This window comes from Phyllobates terribilis, unplaced genomic scaffold (genome assembly GCF_046119375.1).
Source record: "Phyllobates terribilis strain yellow unplaced genomic scaffold, ASM4611937v1 Scaffold_140__1_contigs__length_4765195, whole genome shotgun sequence".
In the NCBI taxonomy this organism is placed as follows: domain Eukaryota; kingdom Metazoa; phylum Chordata; class Amphibia; order Anura; family Dendrobatidae; genus Phyllobates; species Phyllobates terribilis.
In genome coordinates, this window is record NW_027362900.1 from 2,877,925 (window position 1) to 2,900,744 (window position 22,820).

The 22,820-nt window shown below is 47.3% G+C and overlaps 1 pseudogene; it reads left to right on the forward strand.

Annotated features, from left to right (window-relative positions):
* Positions 1 to 270: 270 nt before the first annotated feature.
* Positions 271 to 22,820, forward strand: LOC141205557 (uncharacterized; annotated as a pseudogene).

Sequence of the window (22,820 nt, forward strand, 5' to 3'; positions counted from 1 at the left end):
GCGCCTCCGCTCCGTACGCCTCGTGCGCGCGCGCCTCCGCTCCGTACGCCTCGTGCGCGCGCGCCTCCGCTCCGTACGCCTCGTACGCGCGCGGCTCCGCTCCGTACACCTCGTACACACACGGCTCCGCTACATCCACACTGTAAACCCCTCCTGACCCCACACATAAACTTCAGCTCATCCAGCACCATGACAACCAGCACAGCAGAGTCCAGCATCCACTGAGGCCCCTGATCATGTGACCCCTGACTCCTCCCCTCCTGTGACCTCATCACAGCTCCTGTGCGCACAGAGCAGCCATATATGTGGTGGCGGCTCTGCAGGTGGAGGTATGTGGAGATCCCCATTACTGGGCGCAGGGGGCATTAACCCCTTCAGCACCGAGACTCTTTTGGGGTCTTGTGTTGCCCCTTTATAAGAATCATAAGGTTTTTGTTCTGTTTCCTGTAATAGATACATACGACCCAACTATGGAGACAGGAAGGGAGGAAATGTATTGTTCTCATAGTACAGGACCCCTTTACTGGCCCCACAGCGTAATGCCCCCATTATACCCCTTATACAGTATGTATGATGCCCCCATTATGCCCCTTGTGCAGGATGTATGATGCCCCCACAGTGTAATGCCCCCATTATGCCCCTTATGCAGGATGTATGATGCCCCCACACAGTGTAATGCCCCCATTATGCCCCTTATGCAGAATGTATGATGCCCCACACAGTGTAATGCCCCCATTATGCCCCATATGCAGGATGTATGATGCCCCCACACAGTGTAATGCCCCCATTATGTCCCTTATGCAGGATGTATTATGCCCCCACACAGTTTAATGCCCCCATTATGCCCCTTATGCAGTATGTATGATGCCCCCACAGTGTAATGCCCCCATTATGCCCCTTATGCAGTATGTATGATGCCCCCACACAGTGTAATGCCCCTTATGCAGTATGTATGATGCCCCCACTGTAACATACCTGGCGGCGTCCTTGCATGGTGGTCCATCTCCCACTGTGCAAGAGCGCGCACTTGATCTCCAGTCCAGAATGTCTCTCTGGCTTCCCTCCATGCTGTCTGTTTGTGTCTGTTTCTGCTGCTTAAGGGTGGCGCCCGATCACTTCCTGCTTTTTGTACCTGCTGTGGGTCACACCCCTTGTGCGTCCTCAGCCTATTGCGGTCTGTCACCTGGTATATAGCTCAGCTGCTCCAATCAATCCCTGCCTGAGCATAGTGGTTCATTCAGTGTGTGCTTGCACTCTGAAGGTGCCAGGTCACGTTCTGTGTTCTCTTGTCTGCCTTTCCTGGAGGCTGTATTTCCAGGCCTGTCTGAACACGCTCCTAGCCTGTTCCTCCCGCCTTCTAGGGGCCGATTACCTAGACCTGCTCCTGTATCTTGTCTGTCCTGTCTGAACACGCTCCTAGCCTGTTCCTCCCGCCTTCTAGGGGCCGATTACCTAGACCCGCTCCTGTATTTTGTCTGTCCTGTCTGAACATGCTCCTTGCCTGTTCGTCCCGCCTCTCTGGGGGCTGTATTCCCAGACCTGCTCCTGTATCCCTCTGCAGTGTCGGTCTCCTCCGTACACTCAGTTCCAGTCTGAACTCTCTCCTATCCTTTACCTGTTTTGCCTCTATGTCTGATGTCTGTTCCCTTCCTTTTTCTGCAGAGTCTGAACTCGTACCTAACTCCTGCTTGTTGTCTCTGTACTCCTGTTTGTGAGTTTGTGGTCCACTCGCTACTTCACTGCAAGTACCCTGTGGGTATCTGGCTCTGCTTTTCTCTTCCTGTCTGTTCCGTGTGAACAGAGCCCTGTCCCCCCCCTGCTCTGCCTTGCTCACTGCTCCGGCGGTTCTAGCCTGCTCTGACTCCTTTGCCCACTGCTCCGGCGGTTCTAGCCTGCTCTGACTCCTTTGCCCACTGCTCCGGCGGTTCTAGCCTGCTCTGACTCCTTTGCCCACTGCTCCGGCGGTTCTAGCCTGCTCTGACTCCTTTGCCCACTGCTCCGGCGGTTCTAGCCTGCTCTGACTCCTTTGCCCACTGCTCCGGCGGTTTTAGCCTGCTCTGACTCCTCTGCCCACCGCTCCGGCGGTTCTAGCCTGCTCTGACTCCTCTGCCCACCGCTCCGGCGGTTCTAGCCTGCTCTGACTCCTTTGCTCACCGCTCCGGCGGTTCTAGCCTGCTCTGACTCCTTTGCTCACCGCTCCGGCGGTTCTAGCCTGCTCTGACTCCTTTGCTCACCGCTCCGGCGGTTCTAGCCTGCTCTGACTCCTTTGCTCACCGCTCCGGCGGTTCTAGCCTGCTCTGACTCCTTTGCTCACCGCTCCGGCGGTTCTAGCCTGCTCTGACTCCTTTGCTCACCGCTCCGGCGGTTCTAGCCTGCTCTGACTCCTTTGCTCACCGCTCCGGCGGTTCTAGCCTGCTCTGACTCCTTTGCTCACCGCTCCGGCGGTTCTAGCCTGCTCTGACTCCTTTGCTCACCGCTCCGGCGGTTCTAGCCTGCTCTGACTCCTTTGCTCACCGCTCCGGCGGTTCTAGCCTGCTCTGACTCCTTTGCTCACCGCTCCGGCGGTTCTAGCCTGCTCTGACTCCTTTGCTCACCGCTCCGGCGGTTCTAGCCTGCTCTGACTCCTTTGCTCACCGCTCCGGCGGTTCTAGCCTGCTCTGACTCCTTTGCTCACCGCTCCGGCGGTTCTAGCCTGCTCTGACTCCTTTGCTCACCGCTCCGGCGGTTCTAGCCTGCTCTGACTCCTTTGCTCACCGCTCCGGCGGTTCTAGCCTGCTCTGACTCCTTTGCTCACCGCTCCGGCGGTTCTAGCCTGCTCTGACTCCTTTGCTCACCGCTCCGGCGGTTCTAGCCTGCTCTGACTCCTTTGCTCACCGCTCCGGCGGTTCTAGCCTGCTCTGACTCCTTTGCTCACCGCTCCGGCGGTTCTAGCCTGCTCTGACTCCTTTGCTCACCGCTCCGGCGGTTCTAGCCTGCTCTGACTCCTTTGCTCACCGCTCCGGCGGTTCTAGCCTGCTCTGACTCCTTTGCTCACCGCTCCGGCGGTTCTAGCCTGCTCTGACTCCTTTGCTCACCGCTCCGGCGGTTCTAGCCTGCTCTGACTCCTTTGCTCACCGCTCCGGCGGTTCTAGCCTGCTCTGACTCCTTTGCTCACCGCTCCGGCGGTTCTAGCCTGCTCTGACTCCTTTGCTCACCGCTCCGGCGGTTCTAGCCTGCTCTGACTCCTTTGCTCACCGCTCCGGCGGTTCTAGCCTGCTCTGACTCCTTTGCTCACCGCTCCGGCGGTTCTAGCCTGCTCTGACTCCTTTGCTCACCGCTCCGGCGGTTCTAGCCTGCTCTGACTCCTTTGCTCACCGCTCCGGCGGTTCTAGCCTGCTCTGACTCCTTTGCTCACCGCTCCGGCGGTTCTAGCCTGCTCTGACTCCTTTGCTCACCGCTCCGGCGGTTCTAGCCTGCTCTGACTCCTTTGCTCACCGCTCCGGCGGTTCTAGCCTGCTCTGACTCCTTTGCTCACCGCTCCGGCGGTTCTAGCCTGCTCTGACTCCTTTGCTCACCGCTCCGGCGGTTCTAGCCTGCTCTGACTCCTTTGCTCACCGCTCCGGCGGTTCTAGCCTGCTCTGACTCCTTTGCTCACCGCTCCGGCGGTTCTAGCCTGCTCTGACTCCTTTGCTCACCGCTCCGGCGGTTCTAGCCTGCTCTGACTCCTTTGCTCACCGCTCCGGCGGTTCTAGCCTGCTCTGACTCCTTTGCTCACCGCTCCAGGCTGTCTTGTCCTGCCCTGTTCTCGCTCACCTCTCTGGGCGGCCTCACTCTGCTGTGTTTGTCCGCCACATCTGTGGTTCTGTTCCTGAGTCCCAGTGTGTACTGGGTCCTATCCCGCCAGTGTCCCTACCTGCTAGTGCCTCCCTGTCTGCACTCTAGCTGTGCTTGCCTGTACCCCTCTGCCTGTATTGTTCCTGAGTCCCAGTGTGTACTGGGTCCTATCCCGCCTGTGTTCCTACCTGCTAGTGCCTCCCTGTCTGCACTCTAGCTGTGCTTGCCTGTACCCCCCTGCCTGCATACCCGCCTGCCTGCATACCAGTCGTGCCTGCCTATACCCACCAGTCTGTGCGCCAGCCTAACCAGTCTGTTCCTGTATTCCCCTGTGTGGGTCAACAGCCGTGTCCGGGGTCTGTCCTGGAGTAGCACTTGGTCCCTCTGCTCGGTTCCTCCTTGGTGCACTGGCGTCGTATGCCGTCGTGCGACCCTGGTCGTATCGGGTGAATACCTAGTTACGCCCCTCCAGGCATTCACTCTCCGGCACGGTCCAGTGGAATCACTACAATCACACGCCGCTCAGCCCGGGCGTGTGCATTACAGCATGCTCAGGCCATGGTTCCCGTTGAGCCCCACGGCCTTCACTCTCTGAGAAGTTTTCCAGCGAATACATGCATTAAAATAAATAAATAAAACATTTTTTTTCTTAGCTGAGTTCCAGGCGAATTACGCACCCGTCCAGATGGATCTATCTGCTCTCGTTCCTGCGGATCCGCTACGTTACTATGGGGATCCAAGACAAAGTCGTGCATTTGTGGAGCAATGCATGCTACACTTCAAGTTCTACCCTCTATGTTTTCCCACCGATCGGGTTAAGGTGGCATTCATTATGTCTTACCTGGCGGGTGATGCCTTGGAATGGATCAACCCCCTATATGAAACACAGGATCCGATCCTCCTGGACCTAATGGCCTTCCTGGTGGCCTTTCTAATGGTCTTTGATGATCCTAACCCGGAGGCTCTTGCTGAAGCTTCACTTCCCAATATCCCGGAGCAGCCCCAATGGGTAATGTGTGTGGGTAGCGCAATAGTCCTCCAGCCCAATGAGACTACTGCCCACCCAGAATCCTCACAGGGTGATTTATTCTTTCCGGAATACTTCTCCCAACCTCAAGAGGCAGTCCAGACGTGCTAGACGTAGAGGCAAGCCGTCACGCCAGCGTCTGTCCTCCCTGAGACCTCCTGACCCCAACCTTGAAGTCCCTACTGAAGCTTCATCTCCCTGTATCCCGGAGAAGCCCCAACGGGTAATGTGCGTGGGTAGTGCACCGGTTCTCCTGCCCGAAGAGACTTCTGCCCATCCAGACTCCACACAGGAGAACTTCCTGCACCCGGCATCAGATGCTTCACCCACTTTAACCGGTGTGCATGTCCAAGGATGCTCCAAAGCTGTGGTTACCTCAGAGTCTGTGCACCTCTACTACCTGGTGGAGGACCCCCTGTTGCCTCCTGAATCCTCCGGGATACCACTCGATGACAAATGGAGAGAGACTTCTCTACACCCGGTACTCGATACTTTGTCCGCTTCGTCCTGTGAGCCTGACAATGGGTACCCCAAAGTGGTAGTTACCCCCGAGTCTCTACACCCCTCCGACCAGGCGGAGGACCTCCAGTTGTCTCCAGAACCCTTCGGGGTGCTACCTGGTAGCGGAAGGACAGAGACCCTCCTATACTCTGTACCTGATACCTCACTCGCTTCGTCCAGTGAGTCCAACCTAGTGTACTCCGAAGCAGAGGTTACTCCCGAGTCTCTACACCCCTCCGACCAGGCGGAGGACCTCCAGTTGTCTCCAGAACCCTTTGGGGTGCCACCTGGTGGTGAATGGACAGAGACTTTCCTATATCCTGGATCTGATACCTCGCTTGCTTCGTTCAGTGAGTTCGACCTAGTGTACTCTGAAGCAGAGGTTACCCATGAGTCTCTACACTCCTCTGACCAGGCGAAGGACCTCCAGTTGTCTCCAGAACCCTTTGGGGTGCCACCTGGTGGTGAATGGACAGAGACTTTCCTATACTCGGTACCCGATACCTCGCCTGCTTCCTCCAGTGAGTCCGACCTAGTGTACTCTGAAGCAGATGTTTTCTCTGAGCCTCTGCACTCTTCTGACCCGGCGGAGGACCTCCAGTTGTTTCCTGAATTCTCCGGGGTACCACCAGATAACAAAGAGACAGTGACTTTTCCTCATTATGTACCTGATAACCCGTCTATTTCTTCCTGTGAGCTTGACAAGATGTACCTCGAAGCAGAGATTACCCCCAAGTCTCTGTCCCCCTCCAACCCGGTGAAGGACTTCCAGTTGTCTCCTGTACCCTCTGGGGTGCCACCTGAAAATATGTGGAGAGACTTCCTTGTGTGCTGTTCCTGGTACTCCACCCGTTTCGTCTATTGCTGAGGATGGCTGGATAGGAGGTAGCATCCTAGCTAACCAGATGGGATCAGTTTTTCCTGTGGACAGTGGAAGTGATCTCCTTGAAGTGAACAACTGGTCCTCGATTTCCCTGCGGAAGATTCTGGCAGGCCTGAAGAAGAGGGGGCGTAAGGGGGGGGTACTGTAACATACCTGGCGGCGTCCTTGCATGGTGGTCCATCTCCCACTGTGCAAGAGCGCGCACTTGATCTCCAGTCCAGAATGTCTCTCTGGCTTCCCTCCATGCTGTCTGTTTGTGTCTGTTTCTGCTGCTTAAGGGCGGCGCCCGATCACTTCCTGCTTTTTGTACCTGCTGTGGGTCACACCCCTTGTGCGTCCTCAGCCTATTGCTGTCTGTCACCTGGTATATAGCTCAGCTGCTCCAATCAATCCCTGCCTGAGCATAGTGGTTCATTCAGTGTGTGCTTGCACTCTGAAGGTGCCAGGTCCCGTTCTGTGTTCTCTTGTCTGCCTTTCCTGGAGGCTGTATTTCCAGGCCTGTCTGAACACGCTCCTAGCCTGTTCCTCCCGCCTTCTAGGGGCCGATTACCTAGACCCGCTCCTGTATTTTGTCTGTCCTGTCTGAACACGCTCCTAGCCTGTTCCTCCCGCCTCTCTGGGGGCCGTATTCCCAGACCCGCTCCTGTATCCCTCTGCAGTGTCGGTCTCCTCCGTACACTCAGTTCCAGTCTGAACTCTCTCCTATCCTTTACCTGTTTTGCCTCTATGTCCGATGTCCGTTCCCTTCCTTTTTCTGCAGAGTCTGAACCCGTACCTAACTCCTGCTTGTTGTCTCTGTACTCCCGTTTGTGAGTTTGTGGTCCACTCGCTACTTCACTGCAAGTACCCTGTGGGTATCTGGCTCTGCCTTTCTCTTCCTGTCTGTTCCGTGTGAACAGAGCCCTGTCCCCCCCCCCCTGCTCTGCCTTGCTCACCGCTCCGGCGGTTCTAGCCTGCTCTGACTCCTTTGCCCACTGCTCCGGTGGTTCTAGCCTGCTCTGACTCCTTTGCTCACCGCTCCGGCGGTTCTAGCCTGCTCTGACTCCTTTGCTCACCGCTCCGGCGGTTCTAGCCTGCTCTGACTCCTTTGCTCACCGCTCCGGCAGTCTCGCTCCGCTCTTATCCTTTTGCTCACTGCTCCGGCAGTCTTGCTCCACTCTTGCTCACCGCTCCAGGCGGCCTCGTCCTGCTTTACTCTTGCTCACTGCTCCGGCAGTCTCGCTCAGCTCTGACCCTTTGCTCACCGCTCCTGGCGGCCTTGTCCTGCTCTACTCATGCTCACCACTCCAGGCGGTCTTGTCCTGCCCTGTTCTCGCTCACCTCTCTGGGCGGCCTCACTCTGCTGTGTTTTTCCGCCACATCTGTGGTTCTGTTCCTGAGTCCCAGTGTGTACTGGGTCCTATCCCGCCTGTGTTCCTACCTGCTAGTGCCTCCCTGTCTGCACTCTAGCTGTGCTTGCCTGTACCCCCCTGCCTGCATACCAGTCGTGCCTGCCTATACCCACCAGTCTGTGCGCCAGCCTAACCAGTCTGTTCCTGTATTCCCCTGTGTGGGTCAACAGCCGTGTCCGGGGTCTGTCCTGGAGTAGCACCTGGTCCCTCTGCTCGGTTCCTCCTTGGTGCACTGGCGTCGTATGCCGTCGTGCGACCCTGGTCGGATCGGGTGAATACCTAGTTACGCCCCTCCAGGCATTCGCTCTCCGGCACGGTCCAGTGGAATCACTACAATCACACGCACACACCGCTCAGCCCGGGCGTGTGCATTACACCCACACAGTGTAATGCCCCCATCATGCCTCTTATGCAGTATGTATGATGCCCCCACACAGTGTAATGCCCCCATTATGCCCCTTATGCAGTATGTATGATGCCCCCACACAGTGTAATGCCCCCATTATGCCCCTTATGCAGGATGTTTTATGCCCCTTATGCAGTATGTATGATGCCCCCACACAGTGTAATTCCCCCATTATGCCCCTTATGCAGGTTGTTTGATGCCCCCACACAGTGTAATGCCCCCATTATGCCCCTTATGCAGGATGTATGATGCCCCCACACAGTGTAATGCTCCTTATGCAGGATGTATGATGCCCCCCACACAGTTTAAAAAAAAGAATGAAGATCAGGAATAAATAAAAAGAATGAACATAAAAACATACAGGTCCAAACATATGTAGAGATATTATGGATTTCTTGTGTATCTTGCACATGGGATGAACATGAAATATATCAAGATTACAAGGGAATGAGCACATTCCATTTAAACAGGTGTATATTATATTCCTACACTACCACCATCCCCCCCACACACAGTATAATGTTCCCATAGTATCGCCTGAGGTTTTACAGTTGGAATAATCCCTCTGGGAAATGGTTTTCCCTTTGCCTGCTCCCCTCCATGTATACCCTCGAGCATGTATATATGCATGTAGGGGAGCAGGCCTTACTAGATATCGAGGCTTTGTACGCTAATATACCGCATGAGGATGGTATCAGAGGAGTAAGACATTTCTTGAAATTGAGATCAATAGAGTGTAGCAGACATAATGACTTCATGGAGGATCTTCTAAAACTCACTCTTACTCATAACATATTTCTTTTTGACAGGAAGTACTTCCACCAGTTCAGGGGTACTGCGATGGGGAGCCCCTGTGCCCCCTCGTATGCTAACCTATTCCTGGGCTCATAGGAGGAAACCACAATATTCAGGGATGAACATAAGTGGTTGCATCCATATATTGGGGTATGATATACAGTTATATGAAAAAGTTTGGGCACCCCTATTAATCTTAAGCTTAATGTCTTATAAAAATTGGTGTTTTTGCAACAGCTATTTCAGTTTGATATATGTAATAATTGTTGGACACAGTAATGTTTCTGCCTTGAAATGAGGTTTATTGTACTAACAGAAAATGTGCAATCTGCATTCAAACAAAATTTGACAGGTGCATAAGTATGGGCACCCTTATCATTTTCTAGTTTTAAATACTCCTACCTACTTTTTACTGACTTACTAAAGCACTTTTTTTGGTTTTGTAACCTCATTGAGCTTTGAACTTCATAGCCAGGTGTATGCAATCATGAGAAAAGCTACTTAAAGTGGCCACTTGCAAGTTGTTCTCCTGTTTGAATCTCCTCTGAAGAGTGGCATCATGGGCTCCTCAAAACAACTGTCAAATGATCTGAAAACAAAGATTATTCAACATAATTGTTCAGGGGAAGTATACAAAAATCTGTCTCAGCGATTTAACCTGTCAGTTTCCACTGTGAGGAACATAGTAAGAAAATGGAAGAACACAGGGACAGTTCTTGTTAAGGCCAGAAGTGGCAGGCCAAGAAAAACATCAGAAAGGCAGAGAAGAAGAATGGTGAGATCAGTCAAGGACAATCCTCAGACCACCTCCAGAGAGCTGCAGCATCAACTTGCTGCAGATGGTGTCACTGTGCATCGCTCAACTATACAACACACTTTGCACAAGGAGAAGCTGTATGGGAGAGTGATGCGAAAGAAGCTTTTTCTGCAAGCACGCCACAAACAGAGTCGGCTGAGGTATGCAAAAGCACATTTGGAGAAGCCAATTTCTTTTTGGAAGAAGGTCCTGTGGACTGATGAAACCAAGATTGAGTTGTTTGGTCATACAAACAGGCGTTATGCATGGCGGCAAAAAAACACAGCATTCCAAGAAAAACACTTGCTACCCACAGTAAAATTTGGTGGAGGTTCCATCATGCTTTGGGGCTGTGTGGCCAATGCCGGCACCGGGAATCTTGTTAAAGTTGAGGGACGCATGGATTCCACTTAGTATCAGCAGATTCTTGACAATAATGTTCAACAATCAGTGATAAAGTTGAAGTTACGTAGGGGATGGATCTTTCAGCAAGACAATGATCCAAAACACCGCTCCAAATCTACTCAGGCATTCATGCAGAGGAACAATTACAATGTTCTGGAATGGCCATCCCAGTCCCCAGACCTGAATATCATTGAACATCTGTGGGATCATTTGAAGAGGGCTGTCCATGTTCGGCGACCATCAAACTTAACTGAACTGGAATTGTTTTGTAAAGAGGAATGGTCAAAAATACCTTTATCCAGGATCCAGGAAATCATTAAAAGCTACAGGAAGCGACTAGAGGCTGTTATTTTTGAAAAAGGAGGATCTACTAAATATTAATGACACTTTTCTGGTGAGGTGCCCATACTTATGCACCTGTCAAATTTTGTTTGAATGCAGATTGCACATTTTCTGTTAGTACAATAAACCTCATTTCAAGGCAGAAACATTACTGTGTCCAACAGTTATTACATATATCAAACTGAAATAGCTGTTGCAAAAACACCAATTTTTATAAAACATTAAGCTTAAGATTAATAGGGGTGCCCAAACTTTTTCATATAACTGTAGATATATTGACAACATTTTTATCATCTGGTCAGAGACGAGTGAGCAATTTCTTGAACTTGTCAGGGAACTCAATATCCATAGAGTGGGCCTTAGATTTATATCAGAGTTTAATTATTACCAGTTGCCTTACTCAAGAAAGAACGGGATGGGACCCTAGGGACACTCATCTACCATTAACCTATGAGCACTAATAAACTATTAAATTACTAAAAAAAAAACAACAATATCCAAGGGCCAATTTTTACAGTTGAGTAGAAAGTGCTCTAATGTCACAGATATTAATATACAGGCAATAGACATGAACATCAGATTCAAGGAAAAAGGTACCCACAGTACATTTTGGATTACGTACAATTGTTTGCAGAAAAACAGGATAGACGGACACTCCTCCATGCCTAACCAAGAAAAATATGGGCTAACACAAGTAGTAGGAACTTGTCACAATCAGAGTGACCTTATCTTTAATATCCTCAGAAAACACTAGTATGTACTTGTGGTCGACCCTTACCTGAGGGTGCTGTGGGATCTACTCCCACAATAACTTTCATAAAGGGTTGGTCAATTATGGACCGTTTAGTGCATAGTTTCTATAAAAACTTGGCTAGGTAGAAGAATCTGTGGTTTCTTTAGTTGTGGAGAAAGTTGTACATATAATTGCATGAGACCATATAAATCTTTCTCGAGTTCATCTACGGTTGAAGCCTTTTTCCAGAGGGATTATTCCAACTGTAAAACCTCAGGACTTGTATATGTGGCCACATGCAACTGCCCCCTAGATTATGTATGCACGACCAAGAGGATTGTGGGGGGGGCATTTGGGTGATATACGCCATGGCCGGGACACCTCATTAGTGAGACACATGAACAGTGTACATTGAGGTGAAACCAGAGACATCTCCTTTTGCATCATTGAGGTGGTTAAACCCAATGTGAGAGAAGGTGATCTCATTAGATGTATCCTCAAAATGGAAAGTGAGTGGATTTCCAGACTGGATTCACAAGCTCCAAAGGAACTCAGTGAGCAAATTTCCACCAACGTCACATTGCACCACAGACTGTCCAGGAGTTGGCGGATGCTTTAGTCCAGGTCTGGGAGGAGATCCCACAGCAGACCATCCACAACCTCATCAGGAGCATGCCCAGGCATTGTAGGGAGGTCATACAGGCACGTGGAGTCCACACACAATACTGAGCCTCATTTTGACTTGTTTTAACGACATTACATCAAAGTTGGATCAGCCTGTAGTGTGTTTTTCCACTTTAATTTTGGGGGTGGCTCCAAATCCAGGCCTCCATTGGTTAATAAATTTGATTTCATTGATGATTTTTTTGTGATTTTGTTGTCAGCACATTCAACTTTGTACAGAACAAAGTATTCAATCAGAATATTTAATTCATTCAGATATAGGATGTTTTATTTGAGTTTTCCCTTTATTTCTTTGAGCAGTGTATTTTGATGTTGCCCACGAGCAGATTCAATCAGGGGACCAACCAATTTCCATAGCAATTCTCTTGAATGCTCTACAATAATGGGCAAAGGCACAAGGGGACTTTGAAAGTGAGAGGTGGGGGCGGTTAACTGGCGTGTAGGGCAAGACTTGCAATATTTACAGCCGGCCAATAGAACCTCTGCACAATCTATTCCTGTGTTTTTTCCACTCCCAGATATCTCCCCAAGACATGTCAATGGGCCATGTCCAACACCTTCTCTCTATAGGGGCCCGGCACTATTAACTGCTCCACTCGCTCCTCCCTCACTTTCTTGACCCGGTACGACTCCCCACTCATCATAAAATGGGGAAACCTTGTGTCGACCCCCGGCTCCTGTGTAACCCCATTTATGACAGTGACATTATTAAAGGCTTCCTTCAGAGTTAGGTCCCTATGTTGGGCAAACCCAAAATTCTCACTGGTCACCCCTAACTCCGGAATGGCAGACTCGGGGGGCACTACCTCCTTATCCCCAATAAGGACACAAAAGGGAAACCTGTCTGACTCTGGGTGTGGTGATGCCTCCTCAGGGTTAACTGGTTTCTTATCTGAGCCAGCAAACCCGGAACTCTTCCCCCACACATCCCAAAACAAACAAAAGTCCCAGCCTATAGTAATAGGGTGCAACAAGTCCTGAATGACGCTGACCTCGTGGGACTCAGTACTGTGAGCCATTTCAATGTCTACTCTGGCCATGGGCTAGTCCTTAGCATTACCATGAATGCACCGAATGCCAACTTTTTTTCCCCGGGATCGTTTGAAGAGGAAGGGTGGCCATCATAAGGGTCACCAGACTCCCGGATTCTAGCAGTGCCGTTACCTCCTGTCTGTTCACCTTCACAGAACATGCTTGTGGCCCCTCGCTGGGTTGACATTTCACACTGCAGGTCAGATAAGCTTAATAGGAACAATGGCGTCCTATGCTGCAGTCCATCGGCTCAGCGGACAATGGGCGGCTATATGGCCTGGGCCGTGGCTCCTCCAGTAAACATCATCACCTGTAGGGACCTTAGGCACCACCTCCCCCGCCCCTTTGGACCTTGGATGGCTCACCCCCTTTTGAGTCTCCGCCCCCTGTTGGGAACCCCAGTATGGAGTGGGCTGCCTTCCCAAGGAACCTTCAACCCCCTGGTATCTCTTGACCAGTCCAACCAGGTCATCCGCATTCCAGGGATCACCCTGGGCAACCCAAGCCTGTATGGGCCTTGGCAGGGAGTGCACAAACCGGTCCATCACCACCCACTCTACCATCTGTGCGGGTGTAGGTGAATCCGGTACCAGCAACTTCTGGACCAGGTGCAACAGGTCAAACATTTGGAAGCGAGGTGGTTTGTCCCGCGAATTTCCCCAGCGGTGAACCCACTGTGCCCTGATAGTCATTGTCACCCCCAAGTGGGCGAGAATCTCAGTGTTTAACTTGCCTTACCCTTTGGCGTCCTGCAAAGCTAAATCATAGTACACCTTCTGGGGCTCTCCCGTCAAGTATGGCACCAATACCTCAGCCCACTGCTCTGGCGCAAGTTTCTCCCTCTCAGCGACCCTTTCAAACAACGTTAGGAAGGCCTGAACGTCATCCACCAAGGTCATTTTCTGCAATGCCCGTTGTGACATGCAGAAGTAGTGCTGTTGCAGAGTGTGACATGCAGAAGTAGTGCTGTTGCTTTAAAAGCATTCAGCAACTATTAGCAGTAACACAAGCACATGAGACAGGAAGTGTTGTACTCCAGAAGCATCCAGCAACTAGAGGGGTTAACACAGTCACAGGAGTACAGTGTCCATTTTAAGACATGATCAGATATCAAAATCAAACATCATAATGATGTCAGTTTGAGGCTAAATACCCTGTCTGACAAGTGTTTCTGAAAAGTGATTTTGATAAGTGACTTTTACAACTGTAATAATAATAATAAAAAAAGTCACTGTTCGCTGTTGGGACTTGAACCTAAAATTCTGTATCAAGACTCCAGTGCACTAACCACTGAGCTATTAACTCAGTTGAAGAAACCTAGGAGTTCCATCTGGTTATATGCTTTTCATTGCAAATCTGATTGAAACTCATTGGGACTTATGCACAGACTGCAAGCAAGACAAATTCAAATGATGTTTGATTTTGATGTGTGAGTCTGATGTGTGACTTTTTTCAAACACCAGAATCAGAATCACAATGACTTTTAGTCACCCTGAGTATTTTCATGGTTGATCTCATAAGACAAGAAAAGCTGCCAGTTACTATCACTTGCCTGGATAGCTCAATGGTAAGGCATCAGCCTCTGAAACTAAAGTGTCACAGTTCAAATCCCAATAGAAATATTATTATTTTTTTTAACTATCCCTGTTTAGTACACAAACTACAGGGGTGTTTTACTTTTAATATCTGACATTTTGATTGTCATCCTGACGTGTTAAGAGTTTCAGACACGCTGTGTATTTGCATGGTAAATTACATAGCCAAAGTAAATTGGGAGGTACTAATTTACTACATATCTATTTCCAAGTGACTGTTCATTTGCATAATTTCTTAAAGGGGTCTAATGATAACATTTCTTTTTTGTCAATTTTTCTTTCCATCCACCCAAGAACTGGCTGCAAACTCCCAATTTACTTTTGCTATGTAATTATTATAATTATATATCACTACCTAAATAATCAAATAATGAACCTACAGTTTAATGGTAAGGCATCTGTGTCACATAGTTTTGGTTTGAAAGGATAATAGTAATAATAATAATAATTAATAATAAAAAGTTCAGTGTCCCTACAGGTTTTTCTTGGCTTATGAGATTAACCATGATAATACTTAGTAATTGTGATTCTTATTCTGATGTGTGAGAAAAGTCAGATATCAAAGCCAAGCATCAGTGAAGTTTGTGTGCTCGCCAGCATCATTTAAAAAACAAAAGTTTATTTTTTCTGCACCAGGGATTTAAACTCAGAACTAGTGATGGGCGAGCACTAAAATGCTCGTGTGCTCGTTGCTCGGGTTGAGCATATTGGAATACTCGGGTGCTCGACCCGAGCAACGAGCCCAATGTAAGTCTATGGGAAACTCGAGCATTTTTCAGGCGGCTCCCCCTGGCGGTCTGTTTTTGATCAAAAATAGCATGAAAGCTATCCCACCATGGCAAGGTGAACCCATTCGGGATAGTCCTACTCTGTATAATATTAAAAACCTTACCATGTGTCAAAGCCTCAAACTTCTGTGTGTGAATCAAACATGAGATCTAATGTGATAGAAGATTACAGTCCCGGGAAGACGGGAAACATTCATATAGACAGCTGGTGGAGATGTAGTCAGTGAAGCACTCTGGCTAAATATGTTTCTAGAGCCGTAGTAGAAGATGAAGATGTCGCCCTCATGAAGTAGTTATTTCTCATGTCACGTGTAATGAATATCTCCTGCAGTATTGCTAATGCCGATTCCAGTGTCGGTAAATGAGACGAGAATTAGCTTTATGGAAGATGAGTCTATGAGAAACGTATTCAGCTGCAGACTCCAAGGAAGAAACTGCTTGTTGTCTGTGGCCTAAAGTATATAGGTTTTATTACTAGATGTAAAAAAGAAAACAAAATACTGTAAAATAATAAATCTCATATGTTTCCATTTATTATCTCCAGTAATTGTATTCTTACACAGGATTTTTATGATGTTACATCGGCTCATCATCTTCTCATTCAGGTCCCTACAATATCAGATCCTCTCAGTGAAGATCTATTAAAGAGAATTTTCCTGATTTTACCCATCAAAGATGGATTTGGACAGAGACAAGATGGTGGAGAGGATATTACACCTCACCCTAGAGATCCTCTTCCGGCTTACTGGAGAGGTGAGAGATTCTGATGACGTCACATTACATCATTCTTATCTATGGGAATAACAGATGGACAGAACTGGAGAGGTGAGGACTCTGGAAATGTCTGTAGTGAGATTTATTAATGTGTCTCTCCATAACCAGGATTACACAGTAGTGAAGAAAACCTCTAGTGAGCGCCGTCAGGTCCATGAGTCTGAGGGATGGGAAAGACCCCTGAGCCCATTCACAGGGCCACCATCTCAAGCCTTGATACATGAGGACATCAATGACCAGAAGATCCTAGAACTCACCTACAAGTTGATTGAGCTGCTAACTGGAGAGGTGACACTGCTGGGAATACTGGGAAATTATACAGTAACACAATGAAAGGATCGGGGGGATGACTGTATCATTGTATGTGTCAGGTTCCTATAAGATATCAGGATGTCACTGTCTATTTCTCCATGGAGGAGTGGGAGTATTTAGAAGGACACAAACATCTGTACAAGGACGTCATGATGGAGGTTCCCCAGCCCCTCACATCACCAGGTAATAGACAGGACTAAATACACACGGCCTATAATTATCTGTATGTAAAGAATGAATTCAGTCCCTGTATGTGTTTCCTCCAGATCTATCCAGTAAGAGGACAACACCAGACAGATGTCCCCGTCCTCTTCTTCCACAGGACTGTAAACAAGAAGATCCCAATGTTCCTCAGGATCATCAGGTAGATGGAGAGAAGGTGTCATGAGATCTCTCCTATGATGTGTAGACGGCTGTGAAGGTCTTGTGCTCAGTCTTGTTTTATCCACCAGTATTATATGTTTTATACTTGTGTAATGAGAACGGTGGAGATGGCAGGATTAAAGCTGATCATAGATGGGACTTCTCCATCTGTCTGTGACTTTTACAATATTTGTTTCAGGGTGAAGATCTGACCCATATTAATACTATAGAGACATATGTGAGGGGTGATGAGCAGTGTAAAGAGGAGATTCCTACATATGACTACCCAGGTGAGTAGTAACCACTAAATGCACAGAAGTCACAGATTCTTCTCAGTCACCGGCTGTGGCTGCTTTATCGGTGGTGTAGTCCGGCTGTATCACAATCGTGTGATCACCATTTTGCCTCTAGACCACAACATTCTCTTCCACCCAAAACTGTTCAAATGATTTGGGCCTTGAAACCCTTTTCCATAGAACTTACAACCTGGAGGATCCACCTACTCCGTGTGATTAGGAGACGTTACCTGCCCAGATCTGTAAACCACAAAGCCAGAAAATCACTTGAAGAAAAATATTATGATGGGACTGTAAGAGAAAGCGGAGTGTAATGATGCTGTTGGCTTCCTAGATCCCTGATATATTATTGGATGAATCTACCTTCTCTCCCTTCTGTGCTGCTGAATGTCCTCATATGGTCCCTACAAGGCCAGGTCCAGTCTTTCTGGCCAAACTTCACTTTTATGATCAACAACATTAAATGTGCAGTGAGGCCAAGTGTGAATTTCTGTACAATAACAACAGAGTTTACCTTTATCCTGACTTTTCAATTTCTTTTAAAACCGACTAACTTCAAACAGGATTGTGATAAACTAAACAACAAAAAAAATTACACCTGTGCCATGATATATCTCTAAGCTAAATTTAAGACACCTCAGCTCTGCAGTATTATAACAAGTTCTCTTTGAACGTCTAATATTTCTTCTTGAAACTCATTTGACAGAAAATATTGTCCCTTACGATAGTTTAGATTGCCAAGAGCCCCCGAGCCCCATACTCTAATTACCCCAGAGAGGTTTCACCACAAGTTACTCACTACTTACTGATGGAGACTGTTGAGTTTGATCATTTCAGTAGATGTGTTATTGTTACTCACAGTTTTGACTACAGTAGTTAGTGCCCAAAATATTCTGATTTAACCCCTGCCTGCAGACAGTTTTGTGTTCCTATCTGGGCCCATTTTTCAAATCTGACGTGTGTCACTTTATATGATGATAACTTTGGAATTCTTCACAAAGGATAATAGGAAACAAATGGATCTTACAAATAATATTCCAACTTCTCTTGAATCTGACAATACCCTATATACAGCTGTACACTACTGTCTGGGCACATGGCAGGTTAAGGGAAGGAGCGCCATTTAGCTATTTGAATGCAGATCTTGCTGGGATAGTGTGCAGACACAATGTATTGGGGGCACTGTTCGTTGTCACCTGGCAGCTGAAAAGATGGCCACCACAAACAGGCTTAGCGCTATCTACTCCATTATCCAGATCCCAGGGTTTGCCTTTAACCCCTCTACATGGATTTGTACTTAGACAGAGGCCCCCTAAGCTTGGGCCACCGTGTTACCTAATGTTCTGTGGTGTGAGATGCCAAGAAGAATAGTCAGATAGCCGGGTCAGAACCAGGAGGTCAGAGAAAATACAAAATCACACAAAAGTAGTCAGTAAACGGGCCGAGGTCACAACAGGAAACAAATACACAAGCCGGGAGCTGAGCACAGAGGACTGAACCAGAGGAGAACAAGGCTGTATCTGGCAGCTTCCGGCAATATGCTTCCAGCTTTAGTAGGGTGCGGTGCTTTCCAGTTGCCTGAAGCATACTGCCAGACTGGATGGTACTACTGGTCCTAGCAACCCTGGACAGAGCCTGCGCCGCCCAGAGCTTCTAATTCTGATGTATCCTCCATCACCAGCGCCGCCTGCAGGATGAATAAGGCGGCTCCTGGTGAGAGAAGCAGACGTCGCAGGAGCAGATCTCAGAGGAGATGGGACCCACCATTTGTAGAAGCCCTAATGTGACCAAATTGCCAAAAACCAGAGCAGTAGAAATCCCCATAAAGTGACTCCATTTTGGAAATTATAACCCTCAGTGATATAATCTATAGGAGTAGTGACTATTTTGACTCCACAGGCACTTTCCAGAAATTAGCATGCAGTGGATGTTGGAGAGTGAAAATTACAAATATATAGTTTCATTACCCAACACATAGTGACCAGATTGTGCTCCAGGAGACACACACCATCAATTAAGTGGGTTCTTCTCACTATAGTAATGTCAAATACATGGATGCTAAATGTGTTTTGGGCGCACTGCAAGGCTCAGAAGTGAGGGGGAGATCTGACTTTGGGGGAGCGGATATTGCTGGATTGGTTTATGGAAGCCATGTTGCTTTTCAAAAGCCTTTGAGCCACTAATAATGTGGAAACCTCTGGTTTTCCATTGACAGGTGATGGACCTGAGTGGGGGCTTGTTTTTTGTGAGATGAGTATAAGTTTTTATTGATATTATTTTTGCCTACATAACATTGTTTGGTGGCTTTTTATTCCATATTTGGGAGGCAGAATTAACAAACAGTTGAACACCACGCTCCACTGGTTCATCCTATGAGGTTTTCTATTAGACTGTGAACTGTTATTGTCTTGGTGAATAATGACGGCTAACATAGGGCAAAATTAAAAAAAAATCACAGAAAAAGATACAGCCTTACTAACACCAAATCATATAACAAATGCTACAGGATGCCGCAGACCCCCATGATAAAGGTGGGGGCAGCGCAGGTGCAAAATACTGATGAAGCTACCACTCACAAACCTACCAATTCATGGAGAAGGTGGTTGCCTAGTATTAAAGATGCACACAGATGAAGCTTGCATAGGATGCCAGTCACACAGGTAGGTGTGATGCAGTGTCTGGCTTAGGATAGTGATGATGCCCATACTATTAGATCAGGGGGGCTGTCCAGCACTATATAAGTGCACCCCACATGGACAGACACCCCAGTACACCCAACAAACACTAAATTGCTAGTGCATTTGTTATCTGATTGGTGTTGGTAAGGTTGATTTTTCTGCGATGTTTTCTTGGTAGATAATGATACTTTTACATAAAGTGCATTTTTGAAGAGCGTTTAAGTAGAAATATTCATCAATATAAATTTTAAGGATATGTTATTCATAAATAATGATTGGTTTTATTCTTGCCAGATGACTGTACCAGGAGATCAGAGGGACAGCTGAAATCAAGTTTTATCAGACATAAGATAACTCACACAGGGGAGAAGCCTTTTTCCTGTTCAGAATGTGGGAAATGTTTTAGCCAGAAATCAGATTTGGTTATACACCAGAGAACTCACACAGGGGAGAAGCCTTTTTCCTGTTCAGAATGTGGGAAATGTTTTAGCCGGAAATCAGGTTTGGTTATACACCAGAGAAGTCACACAGGGGAGAAGCCTTTTTCCTGTTCAGAATGTGGAAAATGTTATGCTGATAAATCAACTCTTAACAAGCATCAGAGAACTCATACAAGGGAAAAGCCTTTTTCATGTTTAGAATGTGGGAAATGTTTTAGACATAAATCAGCTTTGGTTAGTCACCAGAGAACTCATACAAGGGAAAAGCCTTTTTCATGTTTAGAATGTGGGAAATGTTTTAGCCGAAAATCAGATTTGGTTAAACACCAGAGAACCCACACAGGAGAGAAGCCTTTTTCTTGTTCAGAATGTGGAAAATGTTTTAGCCAGAAATCTGCTTTGGTTAATCACCAGAGAACTCACACAGGGGAGAAGACTTTTTATTGTTCAGAATGTGTAAAATGTTTTAGCCAGAAGTCAGTTTTGGTTAGTCACCAGAGAACTCACACAGGGGAGAAGCCTTTTTCTTGTTCAGAATGTGAAAAATGTTTTATCCAGAAGTCAGTTTTGGTTAATCACCAGAGAACTCACACAGGGGAGAAGCCCTTTTCATGTTCAGAATGTGAGAAATGTTTTGCTGATAAATCATCTCTTAACAAGCATCAGAGAACTCATACAAGGGAGAAGCCTTTTTATGTTCAGAATGTGGAAAATGTGTTGTGAATAAATCATCACTTCTTAGTCACCAAAGTACAGACACATGAGAGAAGACATTTTTATGTTCTTAATGTGGGAAATGGTTTCCTTGGAAATCAACTTTTTTTAAACTTCAGAGAAGTCACACAGGGGAGAGGCGTTTTTCATTCTAATCTAAAATTGTATCTTTTTAAAGGGGTTTTCCACTACTAGGACGACTCCTTCTCATTCCTCATGTTTGGCCATGTTAAAATAAAAAACAATGATACGCACCTCCCATTCTGGCACCGTTCCATTGGTGTCACAACTTGTGTTTCCAGTGCTCACATAAGGTTGTTACATCACACAATCCTGTCCCCAATCAACGCCACCTTTGGATGTATTGAACATCAACAGGAAGGACATGGCATGGACATAGCACCGAGAGAAGGCACACAATGAAAACACTCTCTTCAGACCGTGTTCCTGGGGGAATTATAAGCAATTTACAGCCTCAAACATGACGTCTGATATAGGAAAGAAAGATGAGATCGGAGGTTAATCTGAGGTCCTCCACCTCTGTCAGCATGTCTGGTATGCAGTTTCTTATGGAAAGTCTTATCTTCCTGCTCCAGAGCTATTACTGCCTCATCTCAGCAAGAAGCAGTCTTAACCCTCATGATGCCAGACAGCTCCATAAATCTCCCTGTACTCTCACCGAAACCCACATACTGAGCAGTGCTTGCTTCACAGGGACATTTACCCCCCAGCCACAGGGAATTCTGATATGAACAACATAACTTATTTGTATATCAGATTGCATCTATCCCTACTAAACAATAGATGCAGCAATATATACAAAGGCTGGAGACCACATACAATACTGAAATACGTCCCCTCACTTCTAGCCTGTCACAGGTTACTGACAAGGTACAGAGATTAGAGGCTGATGTCCTACAAGACGTGGACCATCAAAATGCTCATAAATAAACAGTCTGTTTAATTTGGTTGATGGCCATGAAAATCACAATAATATCTGGATAAGGGGTATACCTGAAAGCATCAATGCACAAGTGATTATGCCAACACTACTGACATTAATCAATAATATCCTTGGTGATCCTATTGATAAGGAGCTGGAGACCGACAGGGCGCACCATACATTAGGCAATTATGGTTCAGATCCTGAGCATCCAAAGGACATTATCTGTCACATACATTTTTTTCAATGTAAGAGGCCGTAGTGAGGAAAGCAGCGGAGTTGGGTCCTGGTGATTTTCAATGGAAAACGTATACAATCGATCATAGATCTATCCTGAATGACACTTGCTAAAAGAAGGGTATTGAAACCACTACTTGATGCCATCCGGGAAAATGGCCTGATTTACCCCTGTGGTACCTTTCCAGCTGCAGGTCCAAAAAAAATGGAACATTGTATACTTTGAAAGATTAAAGTGACGAGACCTTTCTGTGATGTCCTGGACATTCCCAGAATCCATATATCTGACTGGCCACCTGCTCCACCATTGCCACAGAGAGTTCCAGCACGTCACAGAAGGTGTTCAATGGATCAGGAACTTTATGGTGATGCACCCAGACGAGAAAGGAACCTGCCAATCATATGAGCTCCTGAAATGAATGTTGTCTTCCCTGATGAGAGACAGTTTGCCGATGCTTACTTATTTCTTTAAGCATATAATAAGATATATGTAAATAGAGCATTAGGTGCCACTCTTCCGCTATACATAATGTCTCCGTTCATATCTTAGAACGGCGTTTAAGTTGACTTCACATTATATTACTGTAATATCAGGCTGTATTGCTTTACTCGCTATGTATTCCATGGTTCCCACTAATAGGAAGCCTAGGACTGAAGGTTTGACTTACACCTGTAAAGACAACCCCCAGTTAGGGACTTGCATTGGGATCTGCTTGTTTCGCAATTTCCTACTGTTTCGATATATTCATAATCTATACTTCTTAGACACTGAGAGGTAGACGTTACTATCTACTGTCTATACTTCCTCTTTTAATCTTTCTCTCCTCCCCTCCCCCTTTTTTTCATATACAGTTATATGAAAAAGTTTGGGC